This window comes from Chiloscyllium plagiosum, unplaced genomic scaffold (genome assembly GCF_037043375.1).
Source record: "Chiloscyllium plagiosum isolate Xiang-an unplaced genomic scaffold, Cpla_swu_hap1 HiC_scaffold_36, whole genome shotgun sequence".
Classification (NCBI taxonomy): Eukaryota; Metazoa; Chordata; class Chondrichthyes; order Orectolobiformes; family Hemiscylliidae; genus Chiloscyllium; species Chiloscyllium plagiosum.
In genome coordinates this window covers 41,239,381-41,266,603 of record NW_028270174.1, presented here as the reverse complement: position 1 = coordinate 41,266,603, position 27,223 = coordinate 41,239,381, and the positions used below count along the sequence as shown (strand labels likewise).

The following is a 27,223-nucleotide window of genomic DNA, read 5'->3' as shown; positions in this document are numbered from 1 at the left end:
GCAAAGAACCTTACCATTAAGTGTAACGTTGTGCTCTGATTTGCCTTACGTTACATGCAACACGTTACATTTGTCTAAATCAAACTCCATCTGCCACTCCTCAACCCATCTAATCAAGGTCCCATTGTACTCTGAGGTAACCTTCTTGACTGTCCATTACATGATCAATTTTGGCGTCATGTGCAAACTTATTCATCTTGTCTCCTATATTCATATCCAAATCATTGATATAAATGATAAAAAACAATGGACCCAGCACTGATCCTTGTGACACACCACTGGTCACATGCCTCCAGTCTGCAAAACAACTCTCCAGCACCACTCTTCGAACCAATTACATATCTAAATGGCTAGTTCTCCCTGTATTCCACATGATCTAACCTAACTAACCAGCCTACCATGCAGAACCTTATCAAATGCCATATTGAAGTCCATATAGACTAGGTCCACCATTCTGCCTTTGTCAATCTTCTTCGTCACTTCCTCAAAAAACTCAATCAAGTTAGTGAGACATGATTTCCTATGCACAAAGCCATGCTGTTTATCCCTTATCAGTCCCTGCCTTTCCAAATATATGTAAATCCTATCCTTCAGAAACCCATCTAACACTTGCCCACCACTGACGTCAGGTTCACTGGTCTATTGTTCCCTGCCTTTTCCTTATCACCTTTCTCAACTCGTGGCACTATGATAGTCAACCTCTAGTGTTCTGGAACCTCACCTGTGGCTGTCAATGATACAAATATCTCAGCAAGGGGCCCAGCAATCACTTCCCTAGCTTCCTACAAAGTTCTGGGGTACACTTGATCAGGTTTCCAGGATTTATCCACTTTTATACGGTTTAAAAAGTCCAGCAGCTCCTGGACTTTTTGACACTTTTTTGATATCGCTATTTCTTCCCCCAATTCTCTCGCTTACATATCTTTCTCCGTAGTAAAAACTCTATAGTAAAGCAAAATACTCATTTAGTATCTCACCCATCTACTGCATTTCCACACGCAGGGTGCCTTGCTGATATTTAAGGGCCCCTATCCTCCCCTTAATTACTCTTTCTCCGTAGTAAAAACTCTGTAGTAAAGCAAAATGCTCATTTAGTATCTCACCCATCTACTGCATTTCCACACGCAGGGTGCCTTGCTGATATTTAAGGGCCCCTATCCTCCCCTTAATTACTCTTTTGTCCTTAATATATGTAGAATCCCGTTGGATTCTCCTATTTATCAAAGCTATCTTATGTCCCATTTTTCCCATCCTGATTTCCCTCCTGAGTATACTCTTACTGCCCTTTTACTCTTCCAGGGATTCACATGATCCCTGACATATGCTTCTTTCTTTTTCTTAACCAGGACCTCAATTTTTCTAGTCATCCATCCATCCCCAAACCTACCATCCTTACCCTTCACCCTAACAGGAACATAAGGGCTACGGGGAGAATGCGGGTAAGTGGAGTTGAAATGCCCATCAGCCATGGATTGAATGGCGGAGTGGACTCAATGGGTCGAATGGCCTTACTTCCGCTCCTATGTCTTATGGTCTTATAATGTCTCTGGACTCTCATTATCTCATTTTTGAAGGCTTCCCATTTTCCAGCCATCCTTTTACTTGTGAACAACTGCCCCCAATCAACTTTTGAAAATTCTTGCCTAATACTGTCAAAATCTACCTTTCTGCAAATTTGAATTTTAATTTTTAGATCAGGTCTATCCTTTTCCATTCCTATTTGAAAACTGATAGCATTATGATCACTGGCCCCAAACTGCTCCCCCACTGACGAGTCAGTCATTTGCCCTGCCTTGTTTCCCAAGAGAAGATCAGGTTCTGCACCTTCTCAAATAGGTATATCCATATACTGAATCAGAAAATTTTCTTGTACACACTTAATAAAATTCCTCTCCATCCAAATCCTTAACACTAAGGCAGTCCCAGTGTATGTTTGGAAAGTTCAAATCCCCAACATTACCACCTTATTTTTCTAACAGATACGTTACAAATTTGCTTCCTAATTTCCCACTGACTATGGGGTGGTGTCTATAGTGCAATCCCAATAAGGTGATCATCCCTTTCTCATTTCTCCTTTCCATCCAAATAACTTCCCTAGGCATATTCCCAGGAATATCCTCCCTAACGTCTATAATGTTTGAGGTGGGGATAGCCACAGGACTACCTGCCTATCTCTCCTACCTTTCCTTGAGGTAACCCATCTACCTGGCTGTATCTGTTGTTTTTGTACCTTCCATCACACCTCAGCGGCTGTTAACTTCCTTATTACTGCTAACTGCTGCCTCAACCTATTGATGTGATCCGATAGGATTCTCAACCAAACACACTTCCTGCAGATATTATCATCTGTAACAGTGAAATTCTCCCTAATCTCCCATATCCAACAGGAAGGGCACATCACTCTACTAAAAGCCATCTTTGCACATTAACAATCTACAGACCCAGAAAGTAGCACAGTTTTACTGCTCTAAAAAGCACTGCTCTCAGTTAACTTTATACCTATGTTTTCTACTTTAAGAAAGTTCAATAATGAGACAGATCTCACTAAACATTCAAACAAAACTATTGTAGATTTACAAAAAAAAGTAAGGTTGTCTTTAAAAAGAAAACTTAGCTCTTCCCATGTCTTGAACAGTTCTCCAAAGGTCCCTCCAAGGTCAACTGTGAATCTCACTGTTTATTTTTCTTAGACTGAACTCCCATGCCCACAGATACTTCTTATTAAACAGCACAAGCAGTCAGCTGTGCAAGTTCACTGCCTGGTCAGTCAGCTGTTGCAGGCTCACTGCTCCTTTTTCACCTCCCATGTGGCACCTGCACTCTCAATTCTTTCTGTTTTAAAAGTAACTTTGTTTTGTTCCAAAACAGTGTAACAGCTTATAAAACATAATTTCTGTTCCAAGAATTCGAGGAAATCAGCACCAACATCGAAAAAAAATCTCAAAAAAGGTGCAGCACTTACAACCACAATTTTCTCCCATCCTCCATCTTGGAGTACCTATATTCCCTCCAGTGTGGACTTGATAGGCCAAATAGCCCGTTTCCATACTGTAGAGATTCTATGATTGTAAGTTTTTTCTCCTTGTGGGGAGCCTATAACCAGAAGGCATAATCTTAGAGTAAGGGGTCACTCATTTAAGACAAATTTCTTCTCTCAGACAATAATTTGTGGAATTCTTTACCACAGAGGACTGCAGAGACTGTGTCATGAAGTATTTTCAAGGCTGATCTATATTTTTAAGCGATTCAAGAGTTAGTCTGCAGAGCAGACTAAAAGGGCCGAATTGCTTACTTCTGCCTCTACATTTTATGGTCTGAATTGTAATTCTGATGCAGCTGGTTTTGTATTTTCCATGTAGGTTTCTCTGGCTTCTCAGATGATCACAGCATTTTAGCGTTCTTTAAAAAACTGTTTAGTTCAGCGAAATCTCATGTAGTGAAATCAAATGTTGAATATGGAGAGAGTTGAATACTCTCAGTCTATTTTACTATGGTAATAAAAGCAAGAAACACACAACATCTAGAGATGCAAAATTAATGGCTCAGATGTATGAAGTTGGGAGTTTGTTGAAAATCAATTAGATTTAAATGTTGGGCAGGATTTTTTCATATCAGTAGACATCCCAGCAATAGTCAGAAATGCGTGATGGCAACATGTATGGTTGGTTGGTGGGACTTACCCCTGAACTATAATGGTGACAATTAATGAAGTTGCTTCCACGCACCACTGAGAACAGCTCCAGATCACCACTTGGAAGTGGCCAATGCTGAGGAAGTCAGGGGCCAAATAGCCTATATTAATATAAAAAGGAGGTCCTGGAAGCCTTTAAAGAGACGAAGACTGGATACCACAATAATGTGAATGGCTGAACATTTACCAATTATTTGCACTCTGCGCAGAGCCATACTTCAGGCTTTCACTAGAATATTTTCTCATGTCCCAGTTCACGCAATCTGCTAACACTGGAGTATGGCTCTTCGCATAAAGCTACAAACCACATATACTACACAGCCTACAACAGGTCGGCAGAAAAAATTCTAAACACTATGAAATCTGTTCGTGCTAACCATCTAAAGAAATCTTTGAAGATGTTGCCTTCCGTGCCGACTGCCTGAATTTTAATTTAAAAAATCGCTCCCTACGTTGCCGCCTCGATTCAGCTGGTAACCTTTCACAAACTATTTGGAGGATAGGTCCATCATCGATATTTTGACGGCCTTGTAAAATAATCCTTAATAGGGCCTTTATATGTAAAATCCAAAAGAACTGTGGACGCTGTATATCAGAAACAAAAACGGAGGTTGCTGGAAAAGCTTAACAGGTCTGGCAGCATTTATGAGGCGAAATTAGAGTTAACGTTTCGGGTCCGGTGACCCTTCCTCACACCTCGGAGTTCTGAGAAACGGTCACCGGATCTGAAATTAGATTAGAGTGGTGTTGGAAAAACACAGCAGGTCAGGCAGCATCCGAGGAGCTGGGATGCTGCCTGACCTGCTGTGATATTCCAGCACCACTCTAATCTAGACTCTGATTTCCAGCATCTGAAGTCTGACTTCACTTCACAGATACTGCCAGACCTGCTGAGCTTTACCAGCAACTTCTGTTTTGCCTTTGCACATTATAAATGACTTCTCACTTCCTTGTAGTAACAAGCCTGCTCAAGTCCAACAATTTTGAAGTGAAGGTGCCGGTGTTGGACTGGAGTGGACAAAGTTTAAAATCACACACCAGGTTATAGTTCAACAGGTTTTATTTGGACTGCCAAGCTTGTACTTGCAAATAAATTTGTTGGACTATAATCTGGTGCATGATTTTTAACAATTTTGAAATTCAACAGAAAAATAACTTGATAAGATTGTCTCTTGTCAACCATTTCTCTCTCCACAGTTGCTGCTTTCAGTAAAAATAAAAAAAGGCAAGAGGAAGTCGGAATAAAGTAAATTTTGAAATTAAAAAATAATCAGATGTGGCAACAGCTAAGGAAATCGAAACGGAGCGAACATTTCGAGTTCGCCCCTGGACTCGAAACCCAGGTTCAGAATTTCAAAATCTCCAGCATTTGCTTTCGTTTGTGTGTTTTCACCAGGTTACATTACCATTTGCCTCCAAACCCCTATTACTTTCAAAAAAGAAATAGTCATATGTTGAAATGAAACATTAAAATGGTCTTGTTCTGAGGAAAGGTTACGGGACGGGAAATGTTAACTCTGGTTTTTCCCCACAGATCCTGCCAGACCTGTTGAGCTTTTCCTACAATTTTTGTTTTTGTTATTTTGAGCCTTGCCTGCACAAGTCCAGGAATAAGCCGCAGGCACTCGGAGCCGCTGATAAACGTCACGACTAACTGACAGCCGCCTGGGCGCGCATGAGCATTGCTCGCTCACAGCTATCTCGCGTCACCCCGTGCCGCTCGCGCTCCCTCGCGAGTTGCCGCTAACGCTCCCGCCCTGGACGGCTGGGCCCCGATGGAGCAGGAGGCCTCTGCAGGATGAGGGAACGGTAAGGAGACAACTCGGTTACGGGCAAGATCGAGGGAGGAGGGTGAAGAGCTGTACGTTTCTTTGCCAGGGAGGGGTTGCGGGCTGAAAGGAAAAAGATAATCTTCATCAGACAAAATCCGGAACGACACACCGGATAACAACAGAACGTACCCACCTCTTCTGTTTGAAACCATTGAAGGGCACGATGGATAGATCCAGCACCCCGTACCCACGGGGCTAGCGGTTGTTGAAATTGGAAGAGTTCGAAGTGATTCAGGGAGACTACATATCCCGGCAGACATTATACGGCTTGGTTTGCGCATGCGTACCATGAGATCTGCTTTGTTGCTGAATTATTTGCCCTCCCTGACGCAGATTGTTGTCCATTCTTGAATAAGTCTGTGCTGTTTTTATAAGAGCATTGATTGTAAGGGTAGGGTAGAGCGGGTTAAATTTTAGTTTCACTGATGAACGGAAGTTTGTTTTGAGGTTAAACATTTTGTCTAAAATGTTAACATTTTAAGTTTTGTCACAAATATGTTTGTTTTAATCATTGAATTTTATGTTGTCATTTCACTTAATTGCTAAATGTGTTTTAGATTTGATCTAATTAAATAGATTTGTTTGCAAATTTCTGCATATTCTTCTCAATAATTTGTGTTTATATGTACAGGGAACTGAAGAAGTAGTATTAGGTAAGTTAATGAGGCGAAAGGTAGTATCCTTGCCCTGATGGAATGCCTCCCAGGGTATTAAAGAGGATGGTGAGGGAAATAGCAAATGTGCTTGTGGTGATTTATCAAAATTTGCTGGACTCTGGAGTGGTTCTGACAGATTGGAAAATAGCAAATAGTGAGGAAAATGTTTGAATGTATCATTAAGGAAGAAATAGCAAGATATCGAGATAGAAATTGTCCCATTGGGCAGACAGAGTGTGGGGACATGGAAAGGCAGCGCTGAAAATGTGTTGCTGAAAAAGCGCAGCAGGTCAGGCAGCATCCAAGGAGCAGGAGAATCGATGTTTCGGGCATGAGCCTTCTTCAGATGTGGTCAGATGTGGGAGTTTAAAAAAAGTTTAAGGGTTACTGTGGATTATATCTGCTATAAATGCTGTTGGATGCGACTCTTAGCAGATCGAGTGGATTGTTTGGAGAGACAATTGCGGGGGGTTGGACCCAGGGAGGTAGTGAGGAAAGAGATCGATTTGAGACAGGTACAGCTGAGAACAGAAGTGAGTCAAACAGTCAGGGCAGGCAGGCAGTGCTGCTGAACAAAGAGACCTTGGAGTGCAGTTTCATAGCTCCTTGAAAGTGGAGTCACAGGTAGATAGGATAGTGAAGAAGGTGTTTGGTATGTTTTCCTTTATTGGTCAGCGTATTGAGTACAGGAGTTGGGAGGTCATGTTGCGGCTGTAGGCCACTGTTGGAATATTGCATGCAATTCTGGTCTCCTTTCTATCAGAAAGATGTTGTGAAACTTGAAAGGGTTCAGAAACGATTTATAAGGATATTGCCAGGGTTGGAGGATCTGAGCCAAAGGGAGAGGCTAAACAGGCCTGGGGCTGTTTGCTCTCGAACCTCGGAGGCCGAGGGGTGACCTTATAGAGGTTTACAAAATTATGAGGGACATGGATAGGATAAATAGACAAAGTATTTTCCCTGGGGTGGGGGAGTCCAGAACTAGAGGGCATAGGTTTAGGGTGAAAGGGGAAAGATATCAAAGATACCTAAGGGGCAACTTTTTCACGCAGAGGGTAGTACGCGTATGGAATGAGCTGCCAGAGGATGTGGTGGAGGCTTGTACAATTGCAACATTTAAGAGGTATTTGGATGGGTACATGAATAGGAAGAGTTTGGAGGGATATGGGTCGAGTGCTGGCAGGTGGGACTAGATTGCGTTGGGATATCTGGTCGGCATGGACGGGTTGGACCGAAGGGTCTGTTTCCATGCTGTACATCTCTATGACTCTACCTGCGATTCCACTTTCAAGGAGTTATGAACTTGCACTCCAAGGTCTCTTTGTTCAGCAACACTCCCTAGGACCTTACCATTAAGTGTATAAGTCCTGCTAATAATTGCTTTCCCAAAATGCAGCACCTTGCATTTATCTGAATTAAACTCCATATCATGAACAATACCATCCCCATCATTATGATGTTAATCAGCGCTTAGCAACTGTCTCGGACCTGAAGAGATTACAGAACACCAAACAGTTTCCCCAATTAGTATGAACTTGTTGAATACCTTTTAACAGGGCTGCTATCCCCTTAACTGACAAGATGTGGAGGTGCTGGTGTTGGACAGGGGTGGACAAAGTTAAAAATCACAAAACACCAGGTTATAGTCCAACAGGTGTATTTGGAAACTCTGGCTTTTGAAGTGCTGCTCCTTCATCAGGTAGCTGTGGAATAGGATCATAAGACAGAGAATTTATAGCAACAGATTACAAGCCATGCAACTGAAATGATATATTGAACAAACCGAGATTGCTGTTAAGTCTTTTATCTTTTAGAATTGGTTGCTGGTTTTGGTTCATTAATATGTAAATCACAGAACTTCTTTTAAGTCACATTCTCGAGATAACTTAGTTTTATAAGACAAGGATGATATCTCAGCTCAGATAGTGCATTAAAGATGTGAGGTTAGAGTTTGTCTGTATCCCAATATTGAGTTAGACTGGCTCTCTTTCCAAAGTAGGAATATATAAAATAGTACATGGATAGAATATCTACATTGACTGCCTGCAGATTGTGTTTTTTGAGCAAAATAGAATGTATCTGCAAATATGATTTTGTGAATGCAAATTCACCCCATAGACTTGTGTGTGTGCATGCATGAGAGAAAGTGTGTACGTATGAGTGTATGTGAGAGTGCATGTGCGTGTGCTTGGTAAGGTGAGTGTGATGGAGTGTAAGCCTGTGAGAGAGTGAGAATATGAGTGGTGTTTTTGTGTGTGTCTGAGAGAGCGTGTGTGTGTGTGTGTGTGTGTGTGTGTGTGTGTGTGTTTTTGTAATGGTGCTTCCGTGGAACTGCGTGAATAAATGAAACTCTCACAAGCAAATAGTAAACAAATCTGATTGCTGTATTCCTGATGAAGGGCTTTTGCCCGAAACGTCGATTTTACTGCTCCTTGGATGCTGCCTGAACTGCTGTGCTCTTCCAGCACCACTAATCCAGAAACAAATCTGACAACCTAGCTGTGGTGATCAGTTTAATATCTTTTGTTAAGTACAGGTATAATTTCTAGCTTATTGAGAGCATATAGGCCGAGTACCTTTAGTAACATTTACTAACTTGAAAGACATATGGACTAACACCCCTTAATTATGCAAGTTGACCAGATACTCTTAATCCTATCAGTAGCCAGCATTTAGCAAATATTTACGACATCTCCTGTTTCCTCCAAGCTTTGTGCACACTATAGTGATGGAATTTTAACATGTAAGAACTGTGTATAAAAGGGTCTTGTAAGAATTGTATTTCAGGATTCTATTGCCGCCTCAAACTTGTAATACTGTGGTTGCTGAATAAAGAGGCTATTTTCACCACTCACCAATTTCAATCATTATTTGAACATGATCCCACAAGGTCAAGAGACTGGGTAATTTACATACGTCTAATTTTATTACTCTGGATTCTTCTAGTCAACCTAAGTCAATTTTAATGGCTTTGGAATTTGTTGGGAACTTTCATGAAGGGGTTGGCCATTTTGGAAGCTGCTGTTTTAAATAATTGAAATGCTGTTTTTCAGGATTTTGTTGCTAGCTTTAGACCAGTTTTGTTGATTTTTGCTTGATAGATAAGATATAGGTGCCTCCAGAAGATTATCATGATTTTACGTTATATCAGAATATTTCAAATAAACATTCTACTTTTTTCCAATCAAAATTCCTATACAGGGTACTTTAATTTTTGGCATGAATTAATTCACTAATAATATCAAATAAATATACACATGTTGAACACAATAGTGAAAAAGCAGCAAAAATTTATGGTTTCTATGAGTTCCCATTAATTCTGAGTTTTTTTAAAGTGGGAAGTGGATGGAGGTAGGGTAGGGACGTAGGTAGTCCGCTGGATCTTTTGCTCCACACAAGTATTTCATGGATTGGAATGTTTAACAACTTAAATGGATATTGCCAGGATTGGACGATTTGAGCCTTAGGGCGAGGCTGAATAGGCTGGGGCTGTTGTCACTGGAGCATCACAGGCTGAGGGTTGACCTTATAGAGGATTACAAAATCATGAGGGGTATGGATAGGATAAATAGACAAAGTCTTTTCCCTGGGATGGGGGGGGGGGTCCAGAACTAGAGGGCATTGGTTTAGGGTGAGAGGGGAAAGATTTCAAAGAGACCTAAAAGGCAACTTTTTCATGTAGAGGGTAGTATGTGTATGGAATGACCTGCCAGAGGAAGTGGTGGGGTACAGTTACAACATTTAAGAGCATTTGGATGGGTATATGAGGATTTGAGGCATATGGGCCACGTGCTGGCAAATGGGACTAGATTAGGTTAGAATACCTGGTTGGCATGGATGAGTTGGACCGAAGCATCTGTTTCCATGCTTGCATCTCTATAACAACCACTCTGGAGCGTAACTTGAATTCATTGGTTACTGGCTGACCCATTTAGATAATTAGATCTGTACTGTGGTCATGTTTACAGTTGAAATCACTGGAGATTTTGAGCACCAATAATCTTCTCCAGGATTTGGCATTATTTAACTGATTCTTTTTTAAAGTTAGCATGACTCGTTGAGGTGTTGCAATGGCAATCATGCCTCATGACTCCTCGAGTACTTACGATATAGAAAGATTTAGTCAAGCTATCCAAAGTCCCCAGCCTGATGCGTTCTGGTTAAAATAAAGCTCTCGCCACATAATGGAAAATTAATTTTATTCTGGACAGGTTGACTTTAAATAATAGCAATCCGGAAATATGAATTGCTAAGTTATAATTTTAGCCTTTTGTAAATTCCACCTTCCCAAACGGACAGAGACAGAACGACAGACAAAACTGGCAAATTATCAGGGAAGTGCAGTTCGATAGCACTAGACAAGACCACAAGATTTGATGAGTTAATTCTCTCAGTTTCTTCCTTTTTTTTTAGTGCTTTATTATTGGCACAGGATTGTTTGCAAACTGATGCTCTCTTTAAATCATTGGTTCAGAATTATTCTTATCACTGTTTTTAATGGTGTTTTCTTTCTCCTTCATCTTGGCATTTGCAGTGGGGGCAAATTTGAGTGGGAGACACCCATTTATTACTAGAAATATTCTGGTACTTCCACATGAGAGAGAAACAGACAGACAGTTTTCAGCACTTTCTCTTTGTGGGCTCAGTAATTCTCTTGCATCCCTGCCCCCATCCCCTGCCAACACACAGACAGAAACCATGATCACCTCATCAGGGGTAAATCAGAACTGCCAAGCAGTTTTCCTCGAGTTCAGAATCCATCAGCTCTTGTGGTGTTGGCTTCTGCTCCTACCATTCCAGGAAAATGCAATACTATGTACAGCTTTCAATGTGGTCCAGTAAACAAGATTTTTAAAACTGCAGTAGACTCTGGTTTATAGTAGGGACTTCCTTTTTTAGTCCCAGTTCCAGAAAAGTAAGTAAATAGGTGTGATCTTTACAAAGTTTATTGCTGAATCTTTTAAATCAGGCTTTAAATGGCCTTTTATTAGTGTATTGACATTTAGTAATACCTGAAACTTAATTATGAACATATTTTATTTGATCCTGCGTACTCTGGATTCATTTCTATTTTTAATCATGTATTTTAGGTTTCATGTCAAAGTGGGGAAGTCTGTTAGAAGTTTTTGTAGTCATGTGCGATATCCTGGACCTACTTTTGATTGAAGGACTTCTGTAGAAGAGAATTGTCAAGTGTGGACTTGTTGGGCCGAAGGGCCTGTTTCCACACTGTAAGTAATCTAATCTGACAAAACACAATGTGATTTTAGTCAAATTTATTTTGTTAGGAAAATCTTTCTTTTAAAAAAAATCTAGTTTACAGTTCTGAACAACTGTGTTTAAGCATATAAATACTTTGGAATTTTCTGCAATTGAATTGGCCTCTTTGTTGATCCTTTTAAAAAGTTGGTACATCGCAGATTCCGGGAAGATGTAGACAGACTGGTGAAATCCGCTGACGCATCTCAGATGAAATTGAATGCAGAAAAATGTGAAGTGTTATGTTTAGACAAGATTGTGAGAGGCAAAACGAAGTGAATTGTGCAATTTTGAAGGTGATGCATGAACGCAAAGAACTGGTTGTGTACTTAACACAAATCTTTGTTAGCAGAACAGTTTGAGAAAGCAGTTTTAAAATTAATATGGAATCTTTGACTTTGTTAATGAAGAAATAAAATACAGATGGAAAGCAGTTCTGCCAAAAGTTTATTACACTCTGATTTGGCCTCAACTGGCATTTTGTGTTCAATTTTGGTCATCACAATAGGAAAGATTTTCAGGAATGAGCAAAGGTGCAGAAGGAATTGAACAGAATGGTACAAGGAATTAGGAATTGCAGATATTTGGAAAGCTTGGAGAGACATAGAGTCATAGAGATGGAAACAGACCTTTCGGTCCAACCCGTCCATGCCGACCAGATATCCCAACCCAATCTAGTCCCACCTGCCAGCATGATCACCTTCTTTGCTCAAAAGAGGACAGGAGATTTGATTGAAGTCAATGGGAATTGCAGGGACACTGCTGGTTGGATTCGTGTTTTGTACTAAGGAAGTGGTAGTTGGAGTTCAATCATCTCAATCCCAGGACATCACTAATGGAGTTCTTCTGGTAAGATATTTTCCAGTCACCCTGCTCAGAGATGTGATTACACACTTCTGGAGCAGGCGGTACTTGATCCTGGACATCTTGGCTCAGAGTTAGGAACACAACCACTTTACCCCACAAAACCTTTAATTAATCTGGTTAGTGTACAAGTCCCAACATTCTTTATCTGCTATATGAATGGACTTCTGTCCATCATAATGGTTAACCAATAGCATTAAACTCAAAACTCTAGCCCTTCCTAAGCAGATGGACAGAGACGCAATCCCAGGCAAAGCTGGGAGAAATATCAGGGAAACGCAGTTTGTTAGCACCAATCTGGACCACTGGTTTTGATAAGTTGTTTCTTTTGATTTCTTTCAATTTCATTTGATGCTTTATTGTTGGCACAGGGTTGTTTGCAGACTGATGTTGAATTTAATCAGAATCTTCTTTTCCTTGCTTTTAATAGTGGTTGACTAAAGATCCAGAGAGCGCGACAAGTTCTTTTAATCTGGAATGCATTGCAAGAAGGGAGACCAAAACAAATGCGTAAGTTACATTCAAAACAGAATTGAATAAATATTTAAGCAGGAATAAAATTACATAGTTCTGGATAAACAGCAGGAGGTTGGAGCGGTTAGATATCTCCACCAAAGAGTCAGCACAGGAATGATGGATTGAATTGTTCCACTATTTGTTGCATCGTTTTATCATTATTTCTTTTAAAACAAGGTCACTTAAAATTCATTGGAAGCTTTAAGAACTGACAAAATCTTTTCTAGAGTCAAGCATGCAACGTTCTCACATAGTTGATGTTGATATCGATGTTACCATTGGAAAGTTGAGCTTTTTTGTTCATCTGTTCAGCATTAACGGAGATTTTTACACATGCTAACATGCAATCTTTTCACACCTGTTTATTGTCAAGTATAACTGAAATTGCTTTTAGAAACTGCAATCTGAATATATTAGCAGCATATTTGTAAAAAAAAAGACCTCATGGTTTTGCTATAGCAAAATCTAGTTTTAATTTAAAATTACTTTTGGTCTGTTTCATGCAATTACAAATCCCTGTCAAATAAAAATCTCAGTTTTTAACTCATTTGCAATTGAAGCTTTATGTTATAGCAGATGGAAAGTTTTAGAAGATTTTCTTTCAAAGTATTTCATTTTTATAATGGAACAAACATTTCTGGAAAAATAATAGCAAGTTCATGGTGTATGCAGTTTAGTTTGCACAAGATCCAAACATTTCCTGTGAACATGAGATGAGCCACGAATTCCAATTCTTTATAAAAGCGAATGAGCTTAGAATGTGGCAGCCAGAGCAGTGATTTGTGTGGTATTTATCATGTGGCATTGCAGGAATCGCAGGTCTATTAGCAGAGCTGGAGTTGGTTTAATGTGTGGGCCTGCTATCAGAACTCAGAAGAGGGGCTAACTTGCTGATGACAATTTTATTGAATCAAAATTGTTCTTTTGGTTTTTTTGCTTGGTGCTTCCTTCAATCATACCCACTTCAACTTGTACACTGATTAACGAGCCCAAGTGATATTGATATTAACATTGATCAAATTCCCAATTTAGATTAGATTAGATTACTTACAGTGTGGAAACAGGCCCTTCGGCCCAACAAGTCCACACCGACCCGCCGAAGCGTAACCCACCCATACCCCTACATTTACCCCTTTACCTAACACTACGGGCAATTTAGCATGGCCAATTCACCTGACCTGCACATCTTTGGACTGTGGGAGGAAACCGGAGCACCCGGAGGAAACCCACGCAGACACGGGGAGAACGTGCAAACTCCACACAGTCAGTCGCCTGAGGCGGAAATTGAACCCGGGTCTCTGGCGCTGCGAGGCAGCAGTGCTAACCACTGTGCCACCGTGCCGCCCACAACTTCAATGAACCATTCATTATTATTCATGTGAAAGCCAGTAGATACTGTGACTAAAGGATATACAGTACTCCACAATCTTAAGCTGCCTCACCTATCAGAGTACCTCGAGGGCTTTATCTTATTGATGGTTGGAAACTGAATGCTGATTTCTCGCTACTGTTTTTGATCTCCTGGCAGTGATAGCTGGAGAATTAATTAACTTTCTGTTGTATAGCTCGCTAGTCTTTGAAGTTAATGTTTAATTAATTTGAATCGATAAAACTTATTTTCATGCAAAAAGGTTTTCAATTTTAATGGTCTTTTGCCTGTTTGATGCAAGTCTATCAATAGTTATTCACATGGGACTCATCAGTAGATGGTCTATGTGAAAATTAGACACCATGGTAGCTGTTCCAATATAACATCAGAAAAGATTTAAAATATTGAAAATAGATAAATAAACACACTGCCTGATTTAATAACCTCTGATTTCACTTACCTGTCTGAAGCTTGGACATCAGTTTGGTCCTGATTCAACCCAACTTGTATAAATCTTATCGTAACTCTGTTCAATCTAACTTTTTCTCATGTTATTATTTATCTCCTGATACGTTTCAACATGTAACCACCTTGATTTGGCCATGATCATGTCTATGCAGCATAGAGTCATACAGCTGTACAACATGGAAACAGACCCTTCGGTCCAACTATCCATGCCGACCAGATATCCTAAATTAATTTAGTCCCATTTGTCAGCATTTGGCCGATATCTCTCTTTAAACCCTTCCTATTCATATTAATTTCCAATAAATGCATTTTGGATGGTCCTCAGAATCCAAGCCATTTTCTATTTTTTTTGTGTGATTTTTTTTTGCAAATATATTTATTAGCAAATGTTTTTAACATTGCAAACATAAAATTATTGAAAAATAGAATCAATAACAAATATCAGTATAACAGAGGAAAAACCCCACAAATTACAATACAACTGTCTATTAACTACTGACCTGCCCTATAATACAAAACAAACCCTAACACTGTGCAAAGCAACACCAATAAATAAGTAAATAACTAATAGATCAAAGAAAAGAAAGAAAAGCAAAAGAAAACACAAAAAAACCCCCACAAAATACAAAACAGCTATGCTCAGCACAAAGCTCCCAAACAAAAGAACAGGAGCATTGTATATATACCTGTATTAACTCAGGAGTCCCCCCTCCAGGGCCCAGGGCTCGAGAAACCTAACCATCCTGCTTAAACAAATGCCCTAGTTAAGATAGCCGTCAAATCTATATCCAAATAACTCAAGTAGGTCTGCCATGTCATATAAAAATGGTCTGTTGTGTGGTGCACCATGTTTGTAAAAAAAATATCCAAGGGAATGTGCTACATAATTAATTTCCGCCATCCCAGCAAGCCCAGCAGATTCTCAGGCACCCAGTTCATAATATTCTTCCATGCACAGTATGCAAGAATATTAAATAGTTTATTCCCATGCCCATCCAAAGATAGTAAATTCAGTAGACCTAAGAGGAGAGATATCATGTCTACTTTAACTCCAGTCCTCAATACCCTCCTTATCTCTCCTGCTGCAGCACTCCAATAAACACGGAGCCTGTGGCATGTCCAGAAGCAATGGTAAGAGTACCTACGCTTATTTTACATTTGGGGCACATTGGAGATGCGCATTTTTAAAACTTCTCTAGACGGTCCGATGCCAGATGAACCATATGTTCTGCCATATGTTCTCCCATGTTTCAGAAGAGATCTTCACTCCAAGCTCTTGCTCCCAGACCTTACATAATAGGTTAATATCCTGTCAGGCCCTGCCACCCAATAGGCAATAGAGGGCACTAACCGCAAGAGTGCTTGTGGAACGTAGCAACAACCTCTTTGTATCAGGCTTATAGCGCTTAGTGAGAAGCATAGTCTTCTTCTGGATGAAATCCCTAACCTGAAAATAATGGGCAGCCCGTATTTGCAGCTCAGTTGCTCAAAAGACATAATAAACTTCCCCTCAAACAAGTCTCCCAAACTGGAAACTTCTCTCGCTGTCCATAGTTTGAACCCCGACTCCATCATCCCTGGCTGGAACCCTGGCATACCAACTATGGGCGTAAGTGGCGAAGCCTTGGATAAGCAACCCTCACTCTGATACATCACCGTCCATGCCTTGACCATACTAATGACAATGGGGTTCCGGCAGTGGTCCATAATTGTGCTCGTCTTATCCATGAACAACAGGTTAATGAGAGGGCACTTTGCTTGGGAGGCCTCGATATCCAGCCATATTGAGTTCGGATCGTTACCTACCCAATCACAGACAAAGGACAGCAGGGAACTCGATTGATACCTCCTGATGTCTGGGAAATCAACTTCTTCCCCCTCCTTGAGGCAACTGCAATTTTGTAAGTTTGATGAGGGCCGCCCACGACGCCAGACAAAGGAACCAAACCATCCCGTAAGTTTCCGCAGCGTTGACCTGGGAAACATTACAGGGAGCATATGCATGGGATAAAGCAAAAGAGGAAGAACATTCATCTTAACGAGAGATATTCGGCCCAACCATGAAATTGGAAGAGCCTCCCATCTCTGGAGATCCCACCTAATATTGTAGAGCAAGTGAGCAAAGTTAGTCCGAAATGACAGATCAAACTTGGGAGTTAAAATTCCTAGGTATCGGAACCCTGCCCATTACCATTTAAAAGGGAACTTAGGCCACCTTCAACTTCTGCCACATCTTTGAGGTTCCCTAAATGCATAGCCTCGGATTTTGCAAAGTTGATCTTATATCCTGAAATAGCCCCAAATGAATTGATACATTGTATCAAATGGGATAGGGAGGTCATCGGGTTCGATAAAAACAGAAGGACATTCATCCGCATACAGCGTAATCTTGTGTGCCCTCGATCCCACTTCTGGCACGGTTATGTGGACATTCTGAGGAATGGCCTCTGCCAACGGTTCTATCACCAACGTAAACAACAACAGTAAAAGGGGGCAGCCTTGACTACCCCTACCAATCCTAAAATTCCCAGACTTCACCCTGTTGGTGATGATCGCTGCCAGAGGATGACGATATAAAACCTCCACCCACCTTGCAAAGACCCTACCCAACCCTAACCGTTCTAAGACATAAAGATATGGCCATTCCACCCGGCCAAATGCTTTCTGTGCATCTAAGGAAATCACCAACCCCTGAACCGATCGTTGCTGACAAACTTGGATCATATTTAGCAACCTTTTTATAAAGCCTTTTTGGTCCTCTTTAATAATATGGGGCAACACCTTTTCCAATCTCAGCGCCAGGATCTTGGACAGAATCTTGAAATCTGAATTTAATAGAGAGAAGGGCCTCAATCCTCAGGAACCTTCCCCTTCTTAAGAATTAAGGAAATACTAGCTTCTCTCAAAGATGGTGGTAAGCATTCATACGTGTAGGAGTAATTGTACATCTCCAACATTGGCCCTGACAGAATCCTTATAAACTCCTTATAAAGCTCATCTGGGAGATCATCAGGGTCAGGTACCTTCCCACTCTGAAGTTGCCTAGCTGCCTTCTGAATTTCCTGAACTGTCAAGGAGGCATTAAGGAGAGAAGCCTGTTCCAAGCGGTCCAGGTTCTTAAAAAAGGCCTCCATTTTAGCCCTCCTGTCCTCGCAACCTTCAAACCGATACAATTCAGAGTAAAAGCTCCGAAAAACCTCATTAATTCTTTTGGTAAGGACACCGGCGCTGTCTCGGATCGCAGTACATATGAACGACCCTGTTCACAAATTGGTTTACGAACAGGATTGTATGTAAAATTTTGCTTCATCGTACGTACGAAATTCAAGGTACGAATGCCAAAAGCCTGTGGTTTCATTCTCATTGTTCTGCTTTGCTATGTGCGCTTTGAATATCCGAACAATGGGAAAATTGATTCAGTTCGCAAACTTTTCGGTTCGCGAACCGGGTCCCGGAACGGATTAAGTTCGTAAGTTGAGATGCTACTATAATGGATTGGGAGCACGCTTTTTCCTAGTCAGGTATACTAATACTTCCTTGGCCTATTCCCATATTCGAACAGCCTTTGTTTAGCAAAGGCAAGTCCTTTCTCTGCATTTTGTGTAAGTATTGATTTTAAGGCAGCTCGGAAAGCCGTGATCCGCTGTAGCTTAGTCACTGAAAGCTGTGCAAAATGTGGCACCTCAGTGGCTTTCAACTACGTCTCAAGTAGATGCTGCTGTTCTCCTGTCTGTCGTTTCCAGCTAGCCGAATAGGAAGTAGCTAATCCCCTAGCAAAGGCCTTAGCGATCTCCCATAGCATAGACGGACTACGAGCCGTGCCTGAGTTGATAGTCAGTCAAGAATTCCTGAAACTCCTTCAAAAAGACCCTTAAGGAGAAAAGGGTCCAAATGCCAGTGCCGCAAACCTAGCCCCTCACTCTTAGCCTTAAGCTCCAAATATACTGCCGCGTGATCAGAGATAGCTATATTTCCAATTTTACAAGCCATAATTAATTCCAAAAGGGCTGAGGGAGCCAGAAAAAGATCAATCCTCATGTGATATTTATGTTGGTTTGAAAAAAAGGTGAAGTCCCTGCTGGTAGGGTGAAGATATCTCCAAATGTCCACCAGCCCCAATTCCTTGCAGCCACCTGCTTGGCCTGCAAAGAAATAATTGGGGGTCCACTAGGCATCCTGTCCCATTGTTGGATCCGAAAGACAATTAACATCCCCCCCCCCCCAATAATAATGTGCCGTGTTCCAAAGGCATTCAGCTTAGAGAAAGCACTAATCAAAAATTTGAGGGAATGTGCCGGAGGACAGTAGACATTTAAAATGCCATATTCCTCCCCATGTATCAGGGCTTTAAATATTACAAACCGTCCCTGCTCACCTTTCACCTGCTTCAATAATGTGATCAGAAGATTTTTCTGGATAAGTACTGCCACTCCCCTACTTTTAGTAGTAGAGGATGAAAAGAATACCCGGTCATAATCCCCTCTGTTGTAATTTCAGGTGTTCCCCCATCATTAAGATGGGTTCCCAGCATCAAAGCAATATCAACCCTTTCCATCTTAAGGCTAGAAAGCATTTTTATCCTTTTAACAGACGAATGACTTCCCTTGATGTTCCAAGTGCACCATTTAATAAGACACTTAGCCATATCCCCTTTCAGAGACCCTTGAACCCCTGGGTGGGAGAACCCTGCTTACAAAGCACCGAGCACAAGTAAATAAAGACTCCGAGTTGAAGAATTATGTATACAAAAACTACTCTCTCATAACTACAAACAACTATTACTCCCAAAAAACTTGAGCTATAGGGAGAGGCTGAATAGGCTGGGACTGTTTTCCCTGGAGCGTCGGAGGCTGAGGGGTGACCTTATTATGAGAGGCATAAATAGGATAAATAGACAAAGTCTTTTTCCTGGGGTTGGGGAGTCCAGAACTAGAGGGCATAGGTTTAGGGTGAGAGGTGAAAGATATAAAAGTGACCCAAGGGGCGACTTTTTCACGCAGAGGGTGGTACGTGTATGGAATTAGCTGCCAGAGGAAGTGATGGAGGCTGGTACAATTGCAATATTTAAGAGGCATTTGGATGGGTATATGAATAGGAAGGGTTTGGAGGGATATGGGCCAGGTGCTGGCAGGTGGGACTAGATTGGGTTGGAATATCTGGTTAGCATGGACGGGTTGGACTGAAGGGTCTGTTTCCATGCTGTACATCTCTATGACTGTATGACTCCAAATGCCCCCATCCCAGCATTGTCTCTCCTGTCTTTTCTGTATCCCACATTAGCAAGTGTCATCTTTTGTACTCTGCCTTCAGTAATTTCAGTGTTGACCACACACTCAGTGAGGCACAGGTTGTGACCAGAATAATTTGTATCAACCCTGATTATCCAATTATACTTAGCATCTGATATGCACATAGCCAACCTCTTTCCTGAATTTATGAATCTTTTGTCGTCTTCCTTCAGAAGGTTGAAGGTCTTTGCAATTGTCTACAGTGTGGTAGAAACAGTCATCGAACAATTTTAAGATGAGGGTAGATTGATTGATCCTTGACTAGCAAGGGAGCTAAGGTTTATTTGGGGAAGGTTAGAGTGCAGAATTGAGGCCAAAACCAAATCAGCCATGCTATTATTAACTGGTGAAGCAGACCTGAGAGGTAGAGTAGCCTTTAATTGAAATATGCATTATAACTAAATTGCTGCTTCTCAACAAATTTAATAAACTCTGTGAAAATCCTTTCGGAATGAGTAAAAAGACATTATGCAACCTGTGACAAATCAGTGATGCCAGAGGATGAATAGCAGTTGGTATGGACTGTATTGATGTAAAGCCATGAAGACAATATCCTTACTGTCTAACCAAAATGTCAAGGAATTATTCACTAGGTCTTCCCTGAGTCTCATCTGGTTATCTTTCACCTGATGGAAACAGCGTTTCCCTGGCAAGGATTGACCTCTGCAAGGACTTTGACTCTGAATACTTGTTGATGTGTGTCTGAGTTTGGGATGGCAATCTATGCTGTGCACTTTTAGCCTATGAGCATGGGACAATTACTCAAGATATCAGAGTAACTGTCTCCCCTTGCTCACCTTCATCTAAAGGTCAGTTTTCATTCTGTTTGGGTGGGGAAAAACACACCATTTCTTAAACAATGTATTGATAATGGTGCCAGATAATTATTTGTTTCAGCTTTGCACTTGAGTGGTGTTGGTGGTATTCTTTGTCGTCTTACTTTCATCTTCGGATTAGGAATTTTTTATATCTAGAAAAAGGAAGTAATTGCTATAGCAACTACTGTGTGAGGTCACATGCTACATAGAAAGTACTAGAACAATTTAAGTTTTCAAGAGACTGCAGTTTCCAACAGCACCAAATTTTGGAGAGCCAACCCATAGACTAGTCAAGCAACACCTGTCAGTCAGTCTCTCAATGTATCAGATGTCGTCACCGTTCCTGGCTCTGCTGTGTCCACTGGGCGGACAGAGCCATCAGAAGTAGCAACACTGTAGAGTCAGGAAAGAGTTCTCTGGGAGTTCTCAACATTGACTCCAGAACTCATGAAGTCTCATGGCATCCGGCAAAGCATAGACAAGGAAACTTGCTGTTGATTTAACATCTACTACCCTTCCTCCTCAGTACTGTTTCATGTTGGATATCACTTGAACAAACATTTGAGAGTTGCATAGAATGTGCTCTAGGTAGGGGACTTCAGTGTCTATCACTAAGAGTGGCTCGTTAGCACCACTACCAACTGACTTGGCCAAGTCAGGCAGCATGTGCAAAAGATTAACCTGTGCTCTGACGCTCTTTGTATTCCACCACAGCCATGTTAGAGTAGGCTTGCAGTAGGTGCAGAGGGAAAATTATACTTGAACTTGTCCTTACCAGTCCACCTACTGCAGATGCATTAGTCTTTTATGGTTAATAATAGACTTTAAAAAAAATCCAGCAGTTCAAAACTGACTGCCCATGAGGTGTTGTCAGCCATCAGTAGCAGCAAAATTGTATTCAACCACAATCTATAATCTCATGGTGTTTAAGTCCCCCTTCTAGCATTCCCGTCAACCTGGAAGATCAACTCTGGTTCAATGAAGAATATAGGAGACATGCCAAGAGCAGCACCAAACATACTTAAAAAGATGTTAACACGGTGAGCCTATGACATGGAATGACTTGTATGTAAAAAGTAGAAGCAGCATGCAGTAGAGAGGGCTAAAGCCATTCCATAACCAATGAATTGGATCTAAGTTTTGCAGTCCTGCCACATCCAGTGAGGATAGTGGTGCACAATTAAACAACTAACAGCTGGAGTATGCTCCTGAAATTTCCTTATCCTCAATGATGGGGGAGCCCAACATATCAGTGCAAAAGACAAGGTTGAAGCACTTGCATCCATCTTCAGCCAGAAGAGCCGAGTGAATGACCATATCTACCTTCCCCTGAGGTTTTCAGCATTACAGGTACCAGTATTTAGCCAATTCGATTCACCCAGCCTGATCATCACTGACGGTCTCTCGCTGGATTCTCTTCCATTCTCAAGGTGAGTCCATAGGTGGCTGAACAGTCTGATGCAACTTCTGTGGACTCTGCAACACTTGGAGCAAAAGGTGGTCGTAGAAAGGGGTGGACGGAGTGTTGGTGTGGCAGCACGCCCCTTATTGTCATCAAAATGGTGGAAGAAGTTATTGACAGTGCTGTCAGGCAGCATGTGCAAAAGGTTAACCTGTGTTCTGACACTCTGTTTGTGTTCCACCACAGCCACGTGGTTCCTGACCTCATTACAACCATAGTTTCAATCTGGACAAAAGAGCTGAACTCCATAATGAGTTGAGTGATTGCTGTTGACACTGAGGCAACATTAAATCAAGTATAGAATCTACGAGATCTGGCAAAACTGGAGTCAATAACAATCAGGGCAAACCTCTCCACTGTTGGAATCTTTCCTTACACAAAGGAAAGTGTTGTGGTTGTGCATGTTGGAGATCAGTACACCACCCCTAGGACATCATTGTTGAAATATCTCAAAGTAGTGCCATAAGTATGAAGTAACAGAAATGCCTGGCAAAGCCACCATTGCTCCTTGACATTCAATAGCATTGCCATAACTGAATTTTCCACTGTCAGCATCCTGAGGGTTACCATTAACCAGATTTGAATGCAACAGCTGTAGGAATACTGTGGTCACGAGCAGATCAGAGGTTGGAAATTCTGTTTGAAGTAACTCACCCACCTTTCTCTACAATACCTGTCCACAAAGCATAAGTCAGGAGTATTGTAATCAGATAGGTCTAAAGAAGGATCATTGAGCTCAACATTAACTCTGTTTACTCTCTGCGGGTGCTGCCAAACTTGCTGTGTTTCTCCAGCAATTTCCGTTTTTCCTTGTACGACTATACTTTGGTAAACATTTCCTTAAGATATACTTGCACACTACAGAAACTGAAATATTATAGAATCATAGAATCCTACAGTATGGAAACAGGCCATTTGGCCCAACAAGTCCGTACCGACACTCAGAAGAGTAACCCACCCAGACCCATTCCCCGATCCTATTACTCTACATTTATCCCTGATTAATGCACATAACCTACACATCACTGAACACTATAGGCAACCTAGTATGGCCAATCCACTTAACCTGCACATCTTTGGACTGTGGAAGGAAATTAGAGGAAACCCATGCAAACTCCACAGCCTGAAGCTAGAATCAAACCCAGGTCCCTGGTGCTGTGAGGCAGCAGTGCTAACCACTGATCGATCAGAAACGCATGACACCATGATTAATGAACAAAGCAGAACTCCTATTCTCTGACTGGGGATTGAGCCCAGGCCATGGCGGTGATGAAAGTTGTAAACCCCCTACTCGAGAATTGAATCTGGGTCTCCTGCATGATAGGTGAGGACACTAACCACTGTTCAAAAGAAATATTCTAGTACACAATTTAGAAACAATTGGTTAGCTCCTCTCAAGAAGTGTCATTTTATAACCTGATGGGCAGACCCTAACTCGTGGTGCCAGTTAACTTTTCAGATACTAACCTCCTTTATACAAAGATGATGAGCTACCTTCTTCCCCTGTTGCAGTATGTATCCTGTAGGTACATTCGTAGTGCTGTTAGAGTCTTTTGCTGATGAGACAATGGGTTGTAATTGGTCAGAATTGATTTGTCTTGATGTAGCTAGGCAATTGCCACATTGTGCAGTAGCTGGTGATGGACCGGCTTGAATATATGCACATCTTATTCTGGAGCACAGCTCTTCTGTGCTCTAATTGCAATGTTATTGGGTCCCATTGCCATTGCAATATTGTGTCCTCCACTTGGTATGCATCTATATTTCTTCATATTGCATGGAGTGAATTTATTGTTTAAAGATTTGGAATCTGATGCTGGGAATGTCAGGAAGAGGCCAAGATGGATTACACACTCAACCTCTTGGCAGATGAGTTTTCAAATGATTCAGCCTTGTCTTTTACACAGATGTGCTGCAAACTTCATTTGTGGATGAAGGTATTTTTGGACCTACCTTCTCCAGTTACTTTGTTTGTCCACCAGTATTCACAACTGAATGTGGCAGGATTTCAGGGTTTTGATCTGATTCATTAGATTTGTCAAGCTTAGTTTTTCTGTCATTTACGGTTTCTGCTTTTGATCACGGCCTTGCATTGTAACTTGACCAGTTTGGTACCTCATTTCTATATATGACTGGTTCTGGACCTACGATGCCTACCCATATTCTTCATTAGCTTGGTCCTCTGGTTTGATGGCAATGATAAAGTAAGGGAAGTGTTGTGTCATGAGGTTGCAGATGATAGTTGTACAATTCTGTTGCTGTGATGGCTCACAGCACCTCAAATGCAGATTTGGCTTGCTGGATCTGTTCCAAGTCTTATCACCGCTTGCTTGAGGTTGTCCTTTCTGTGGAAACAGTACTTGATATTCATTAGGATATAGTTGTAACTCTTGCCAATACTGTTACAGCAGATGCAATATCTAGATTGGTGAGAATGAGGTTACCTTATTTTAGTCTTTCTGCCATCAAGAATAGTGCCTTCAGCTGTCGAGACTCAAATTTGGAATTCCCTCTTTATTTCTTTCTCTTTTCTCTTTTATTATTTCCCTTGAAAAGTATTGTCCTGATGATATCTTTGGTTATTTGTTTTAATATCTCCATAAATAATTTGTTTCAAATTTTGTTTGCTAACATTCCTGAGAAATGTCTTGGTATTTTATAATGCTTTATAAAAATGCTATATAAAAATAAGTTCCTGTTGTGTTGCTCTGCCATTACTTTTGACAAAAAAAATCTTGACTTTTGTGACATTTGTTATTTACACTCCCCTTGGTCTTGAAGGTAGTTGTTTTCAGAATGCAAAGCTGTTTTGACATATTGATATGCAAATTGTAAAGAGCCTTTCAGTATTTGAATGAGAATGTTATCCTTCCACAGGGACTGTTCTTCCTGAATACTCTGGTTCACTTCCAGCACCTCCCCATACCTCAACCACACCTTCCCATACCTCAACCACACCTTCCCATACAATCACAGAAAGTGTAACATCTGCCTATTTACCTTCTCCCTCCTCATTATCCAAGGCCAAAATACACCTTCCAGGTGAAGCAGCAATTTAAATCTACTTGCAGGTCTGGTGATCTCTTGACCTCCGGAAACAACTGACTGGATCTGACCCGACGAAGACCAGGATTTCCTGGAGCTCCCGACTGCGCGAACCAAAAGACTTTGACTGCAGATGCTGGAACTGTGATCATGACAACTAAGTAACCAGCCGCTTGTTTGTTTCTCGAAGGCCGACCCAAATGTCGATTGGTAGCCCTACGCAGTAAGAGTGGACCCAATGTGGACTCAATGCCCGACCCAACCTTGTGGATACCCAACATTGAGGCCCGACCAGACCTATAGCAAGATTCTCTGGACTGCCCAAGGCTGCGATCGGTGCGTAGAACCCCAAGTGTTCGCCGTATAAAGTATTTAAACATTCTTGTTTAAATAAACATTTTACCTGAAAGCATTGTCACATTTTTAGTTTAAATTAATATGACGTGGGCAGTGAGATGTAAAATTGAAATGAACAGTCCAGTTAACATTCGCTGTGAGAATGCTTTGTGAACAAATCTAACCAAATATTAAATCAACCATAAAGCAATGCCATAATAGCTGCTATAACTGTGGAGTGTTATTTTCTGCAAGAGCTTTGTAGAAAGTGGTACCATCCTCAAGTTGCTTGCGCTGGAAAACCATCTGCAGCCAATTTTCCATGGAAGCACAGTAGCAATAAAATTGACAAATTACCAAAGCATCTAACGAACCTCTTATGAAATCATAGAATCCATACAGTGTAAAAGCAGGCCATTTCCCATGGCTAATCCACCTAACCTGCCCATTCCTGGACACTCCAGGCAATGTAGCATGGCCAATCCACCTAACCTGCACATTTTTGGACTGTGGTAGGAAACCAGAGCAACCAGTGGAAACCCATACAGAATGTGCAAACCCCACACCAGCAGTTGCCCAAGGTTGAAATTGAACCTGGGTCCCTGGTGCTGTGAGGCAGCAGTCCTAACCACTGTGCCACCATGCTGTCTCATTTTCGTATTTTCTTCTACAATGTGATTGTTGTTTCTTGTTTGTTTTATAAACATTGAGAAATTATGGCACAGAAAATGCTATTTCGCCTATTGAGCTCATTCCAGTTCCCTATAGAGCAATTCCATTTGTATCACTTATCTGTTCTATTCCTGTGACCTTGGAAACTCATTTTCTTTTAGTGCCCATCCAATTTCTTTTCAATATAATTGTTCATCTTTGCTTCCATGGTCCTCTGACAGTGAATTCAAGGTCATTACAATTTGGTGCTTCAAAATATTATTCCTTTTATCACCTTGCATCTCTTGACTAGTCTAAAAATCTCTGTCTTTAGCCCTTTTGCCATTGGCTAATTTTAAAAAAAGGTTTTCTTCTATCTTGTTTCAACCTATCATAATCTTGATATAATCACCCAAACTCAAAGGAGAACGATCCAGCATCTCCCACCCTAACCTTGTAAATAAAATCCCTCATGGATGTAAGTTTGCTCGCTGAGCTGGAAGGTTTGTTTTCAGATGTTTCATCACCATACTAGGTAACATCATCAGTGAACCTCCAGTGAAGCACTAGTGGTATGGCCTTCTTTTTATTTATATTTAGGTTTCCTTGGGTTGATGATGTCATAACCTGGGGTGATGTCATTTCCTGTTCTTTTTCTCAGAGTGGTTACCTACTATGGTGATGAAACGTCTGAAAACAAATCTTCCAGCTCAGCAAGCAAACTTGCATCCAGAACTGCAACCTGAGCTACAAATCTTCTCAAAACTTGCTTAAATCCCGCACGCCTGTAATCATCTGGTCAACTCATGTGTACCCTTTCAAGGATTCTCATGTTCTTCCTAAAGTTTGGTGACAACTGGATGCAGAATTCTAGTTGTGACCTAACCAGAGCTTTATAAAGATTCAACACAACTTTTTTGTTTTCACATTTGGGTACCCAGGACTAACTTGCTTCTGACTTGATTTAC

At 41.1% G+C, this 27,223-nt stretch overlaps 2 protein-coding genes across 13 annotated transcripts in view; one reads left to right on the top strand and one right to left on the bottom strand.

Moving 5' to 3' along the window:
• The window catches only part of trpc3 (transient receptor potential cation channel, subfamily C, member 3), a 254,492-nt gene extending 248,733 nt beyond the window's left edge, over window positions 1–5,759 (bottom strand). Inside the window, exon 1 of the mRNA XM_087980116.1 lies at window positions 5,657–5,759. The gene's annotated coding sequence lies outside the window, so the exon portion shown is untranslated. The remainder of the gene's footprint in view (window positions 1–5,656) is intronic.
• bltp1 (bridge-like lipid transfer protein family member 1) overlaps window positions 5,373–27,223 on the top strand; it is a 434,366-nt gene continuing 412,515 nt past the window's right edge. For 9 of the 12 annotated variants that reach the window (XM_087980108.1, XM_087980107.1, XM_087980113.1 and 6 more), the window contains exons 1-4: window positions 5,383–5,500; window positions 11,270–11,410; window positions 12,733–12,812; window positions 25,459–25,604. The gene's annotated coding sequence lies outside the window, so the exon portion shown is untranslated. Of the gene's footprint in view, window positions 5,501–11,269; window positions 11,411–12,732; window positions 12,813–25,458; window positions 25,605–27,223 lie in introns of all 12 variants that reach the window. The other 3 variants (XM_043674037.2, XM_087980105.1, XM_087980106.1) reach the window with 3 other exon arrangements.